Source organism: Triticum aestivum, chromosome 4D (assembly GCF_018294505.1).
Source record: "Triticum aestivum cultivar Chinese Spring chromosome 4D, IWGSC CS RefSeq v2.1, whole genome shotgun sequence".
NCBI classification, from domain to species: Eukaryota; Viridiplantae; Streptophyta; class Magnoliopsida; order Poales; family Poaceae; genus Triticum; species Triticum aestivum.
Genome location: NC_057805.1, coordinates 513,237,379 through 513,243,347, shown reverse-complemented (window position 1 = coordinate 513,243,347; position 5,969 = coordinate 513,237,379).

The following is a 5,969-nucleotide window of genomic DNA, read 5'->3' as shown; positions in this document are numbered from 1 at the left end:
ATGATCATCATCATTAACTTCCTCCCCAGTCGGTGTAGGCACCACAGGAATATCTTCCCGCGTTGCGCTACTTTCCGGTTCGGAAGGGGTGACTATCTCCTCATCAAGTTCTACTTTCCTCCCACTCAATTCTTTCGAGAGAAACTCTTTCTCCAGAAAGGACCCATTCTTGGCAACAAAGATCTTGCCTTCGGATCTGAGGTAGAAGGTATACCCAATGATTTCCTTAGGGTATCCTATGAAGACGCATTTTTCCGCCTTGGCTTCGAGCTTTTCAGGTTGAAGTTTCTTGACATCAGCATCGCATCCCCAAACTTTTAGAAACGACAGCTTAGGTTTCTTCCCAAACCATAATTCATACGGTGTCGTCTCAACGGATTTTGACGGAGCCCTATTTAAAGTAAATGCGGCAGTCTCTAAAGCATAGCCCCAAAATGAGAGCGGTAGATCGGTAAGAGACATCATAGATCGCACCATATCCAATAGAGTGCGATTACGACGTTCGGACAGACCATTTCGCTGAGGTGTTCCAGGCGGCGTGAGTTGTGAAACTATTCCACGTTTCCATAAGTGTGTACCAAACTCGTGACTTAAATATTCTCCTCCACGATCTGATCGTAAGAATTTTATTTTTTTGTCACGTTGATTCTCCACCTCACTCTGAAATTCCTTGAACTTTTCAAAGGTTTCAGACTTGTGTTTCATTAGGTAGACTTACCCATATCTACTTAAATCATCAGTGAGAGTGAGAACATAACGATAGCCACCACGAGTCTCAACACTCATTGGACCGCACACATCGGTATGTATGATTTCCAATAAGTTGGTTGCTCGCTCCATTGTTCCGGAGAACGGAGTCTTGGTCATCTTACCCATGAGGCATGGTTCGCACGTGTCAAATGATTCGTAATCAAGAGACTCCAAAAGTCCATCAGCATGGAGCTTCTTCATGCGCTTGACACCAATGTGACCAAGGCGGCAGTGCCACAAGTATGTGGGACTATCGTTATCAACTTTGCATCTTTTGGTATTCACACTATGAATATGTGTAACATCACGTTCGAGATTCATCAAGAATAAACCATTGACCAGCGGGGCATGACCATAAAACATATCTCTCATATAAATAGAACAACCATTATTCTCGGATTTAAATGAGTAGCCATCTCGAATTAAACGAGATCCAGATACAATGTTCATGCTCAAAGCTGGCACTAAATAACAATTATTGAGGTTTAAAACTAATCCCGTAGGTAAATGCAGAGGTAGCGTGCCGACGGCGATCACATCGACCTTGGAACCATTCCCGACGCGCATCGTCACCTCGTCCTTTGCCAGTCTCCGCTTATTCCGCAGTTTCTGTTTTGAGTTACAAATATGAGCAACCGCACAGGTATCAAATACCCAGGAGCTACTACGAGTACTGGTAAGGTACACATCAATTACATGTATATCACATATACCTTTGGTGTTGCCGGCCTTCTTGTCCGCCAAGTATTTGGGGCAGTTCCGCTTCCAGTGACCACTTCCCTTGCAATAAAAGCACTCAGTCTCAGGCTTGGGTCCATTCTTCAACTTCTTCCCAGCAACTGGCTTACCGGGCGCGACAACTCCCTTGCCGTCCTTCTTGAAGTTCTTCTTACCCTTGCCCTTTTTGAACTTAGTGGTTTTATTCACCATCAACACTTGATGTTCCTTTCTGATCTCCACCTCCGCTGATTCCAGCATTGAATATACCTCAGGAATGGTCTTTTCCATCCCTTGCATATTGAAGTTCATCACAAAGCTCTTGTAGCTTGGTGGAAGCGACTGAAGGATTCTGTCAATGACCGCGTCATCCGGGAGATTAACTCCCAGCTGAGACAAGCGGTTGTGTAACCCAGACATTCTGAGTATGTGCTCACTAACAGAACTATTTTCCTCCATTTTACAGCTGAAGCACTTGTCGGAGACTTCATATCTCTCGACCCGGGCATGAGCTTGGAAAACCATTTTCAGCTCTTCGAACATCTCATATGCTCCATGTTTCTCAAAACGCTTTTGGAGACCCGGTTCTAAGCTGTAAAGCATGCCGCACTGAACGAGGGAGTAATCATCAGCACGTGATTGCCAAGCGTTCATAACGTCTTGGTTCTCTGGGATTGGTGCTTCACCTAGCGGTGCTTCTAGGACATAATCTTTCTTGGCAGCTATGAGGATGATCCTCAGGTTCCGGACCCAGTCCGTATAGTTGCTGCCATCATCTTTCAGCTTGGTTTTCTCTAGGAACGCGTTGAAGTTGAGGACAACGTGGGCCATTTGATCTACAAGACATATTGTAAAGATTTTAGACTAAGTTCATGACAATTAAGTTCATATAATCGAATTATTCAATGAACTCCCACTCAGATAGACATCCCTCTAGTCATCTAAGGGAAACATGATCCAAGTTAACTAGGCCGTGTCCGATCATCACGTGAGACGGACTAGTCAAGATCGGTGAACATATCCATGTTGATCGTATCTTCTATACGACTCATGCTTGACCTTTCGGTCTTCCGTGTTTCGAGGCCATGTCTGTACATGCTAGGCTCGTCAAGTCAACCTAAGTGTATTGCGTGTGTTCCGAGGCCATGTCTGTACATGCTAGGCTCGTCAACACCCGTTGTATGCGAACGTTAGAATCTATCACACCCGATCATCACGTGGTGCTTCGAAACAACGAACCTTCGCAACGGTGCACAGTTAGGGGGAACACTTTCTTGAAATTATTATAAGGGATCATCTTACTTACTACCGTCGTTCTATGCAAATAAGATGCAAAACATGATAAACATCACATGCAATCAAATAGTGACATGATATGGCCAATATCATTTTGCTCCTTTGATCTCCATCTTCGGGGCGCCATGATCATCTTCGTCACCGGCATGACACCATGATCTCCATCATTGTGTCTTCATGAAGTTGTCACGCCAACGATTACTATACTTCTATGGCTAACGCGTTTAGCAATAAAGTAAATTAATTTACATGGCGTTATTCAATGACACGTAGGTCATACAAAAATAAAGACAACTCCTATGGCTCCTGCCGGTTGTCATACTCATCGACATGCAAGTCGTGATTCCTATTACAAGAATATGATCAATCTCATACATCACATATATCATTCATCACATCTTCTGGCCATATCACATCACATAGCACTTGCTGCAAAAACAAGTTAGACGTCCTCTAATTGTTGTTGCAAGTTTTTACGTGGTTTGTAGGTTTCTAGCAAGAACGTTTCTTACCTACGTATGACCACAACGTGATTTGCCAATTTCTATTTACCCTTCATAAGGACCCTCGACAGGGCTTCGCCAAGCTTCTGCAAGAGGGAGAGGTGTTGCAGGGGGAGAGGGAGGCGCCAGGGGCTGTGGTGCTGCTGCCCTCCCTCCCCCCACTATATATAGGGACCCCTGGGGGGGCGCCGGCCCTGGGAGATCAGATCTCCAAGGGGGGGCGGCGGCCAAGGGGGAAGGGGGGGGGTGGCTTCCCCCCAAGCCAAGTGGGGCGCCCCCCACCCCCAGGGTTTCCAACCCTAGGCGCAGGGGGAGGCCCAAGGGGGGGCGCCCCAGCCCACTAAGGGCTAGTTCCCTTCCCACTTCAGCCCATGGGGCCCTCCGGGATAGGTGGCCCCACCCGGTGGACCCCCGGGACCCTTCCGGTGGTCCCGGTACAATACCGATAACCCCCGAAACCTTCCCGGTGGCCGAAACTGGACTTCCCATATATAATTCTTCACCTCCGGACCATTCTGGAACTCCTCGTGATGTCGGGGATCTCATCCGGGACTCCGAACAACTTTCGGGTTTCCGCATACTAATATCTCTACAACCCTAGCGTCACCGAACCTTAAGTGTGTAGACCCTACGGGTTCGGGAGACATGCAGACATGACCGAGACGCCTCTCCGGTCAATAACCAATAGCGGGATCTAGATACCCATGTTGGCTCCCACATGTTCCACGATGATCTCATCGGATGAACTACAATGTCGAGGATTCAATCAATCCCGTATACAATTCTTTTTGTCAATCGGTATGTTACTTGCCCGAGATTCGATCGTCGGTATCCCAATACCTTGTTCAATCTCGTTACCGGCAAGTCTCTTTACTCGTACTGTAATGCATGATCCCGTGGCTAACTCCTTAGTCACATTGAGCTCATTATGATGATGCATTACCGAGTGGGCCCAGAGATACCTCTCCGTCACACGGAGTGACAAATCCCAGTCTCGATCCGTGTCAACCCAACAGACACTTTCAGAGATACCTGTAGTGTACCTTTATAGTCACCCAGTTACGTTGTGACGTTTGGTACACCCAAAGCACTCCTACGGCATCCGGGAGTTACACGATCTCATGGTCTAAGGAAAAGATACTTGACATTGGAAAAGCTCTAGCAAACGAACTACACGATCTTTTATGCTATGCTTAGGATTGGGTCTCGTCCATCACATCATTCTCCTAATGATGTGATTCCGTTATCAATGACATCCAATATCCATAGTCAGGAAACCATGACTATCTGTTGATCAACGAGCTAGTCAACTAGAGGCTTACTAGGGACACGTTGTGGTCTATGTATTCACACATGTATTACGATTTCCGGATAACACAATTATAGCATGAACAATAGACAATTATCATGAACAAAGAAATATAATAATAACCATTTATTATTGCCTCTAGGGCATATTTCCAACACACTATTCGTACACTTCTTGCCGTGGCTTCTGTTCGCCACTGGTCTGTGTCTCAGCTTGATGTTAAGAATGCCTTTCTTAATGGTGAGCTGCGTGAGGAAGTTTACATGTAGCCCCCACCTGGGTATTCTGTTCCTGATGGCATGGTATGCCGCCTTCGCCGCTCTCTCTATGGCCTTAAGCAAGCTCCTCGCGCCTGGTTTGAGCGTTTTGCCTCTGTGGTGACCGCCGCTGGTTTTTCAGCGAGTGCTCATGATCCCGCGCTGTTTGTTCATCTTTCTGCTCGTGCTCGTACTCTTCTTCTTCTATATGTTGATGACATGATCATCACTGGCGATGATCTTGAGTACATTGCCTTTGTCAAGGCTCGTCTCAGTGAGCAGTTTCTTATGTCTGATCTTGGTCCTCTTCGTTACTTTCTTGGGATTGAGATTTCCTCCACCTCTGATGGCTTTTTTATTTCCCAAGAAAAGTATATCCAGGATCTTCTTGCTCGTGCGGCTCTTAGTGATGAGCCCACTGTTGAGACTCCTATGGAGCTTAATGTTCACCTTCGTGCTTCTGATGGTGAGCCCTTATCTGATCCGACTCGCTATCGTCATCTTGTTGGGAGTCTTGTCTATCTCGCTGTCACTCGTCCGGATATCTCCTCTCCTGTCCATATCCTGAGTCAGTTTGTTTCTTCTCCCACTTCAGTTCACTACAGTCTTCGTGTTCTACGATATCTTCGTGGCACGATCTCTCGCCGTCTCTTCTTTCCTCGTTCCAGCTCATTACAGCTCCAGGCCTATTCAGATGCTACCTGGGCTAGTGATCCTTCGGATCGTCGTTCACTTTCTGCTTACTGTGTCTTTCTTGGTGGTTCTCTCATTGCCTGGAAGACGAAGAAATAGACTGCAATTTCTCGTTCGAGTGCAGAGGCTGAGTTGCGAGCTATGGCTCTTCTCACGGCAGAGGTGACTTGGTTGCGCTGGTTACTCGTGGATTTTGGTGTTTCTGTTTCTACACCTACTACACTCTTATCAGACAGTACAGGTGCCATCAGTATTGCACGGGACCTCGTGAAGCATGAGCTTACCAATCATATTGGAGTTGATGCGTTCTATGTACGCGCTGGTGTGCAGGACCATGTTATTGCTCTTCAGTATGTGCCTTCCGAGTTACAGCTGGCAGACTTCTTCACGAAGGCCCAGACTAGAGCGCAACATAGATTTTACCTTTCCAAACTCAGTGTTGTC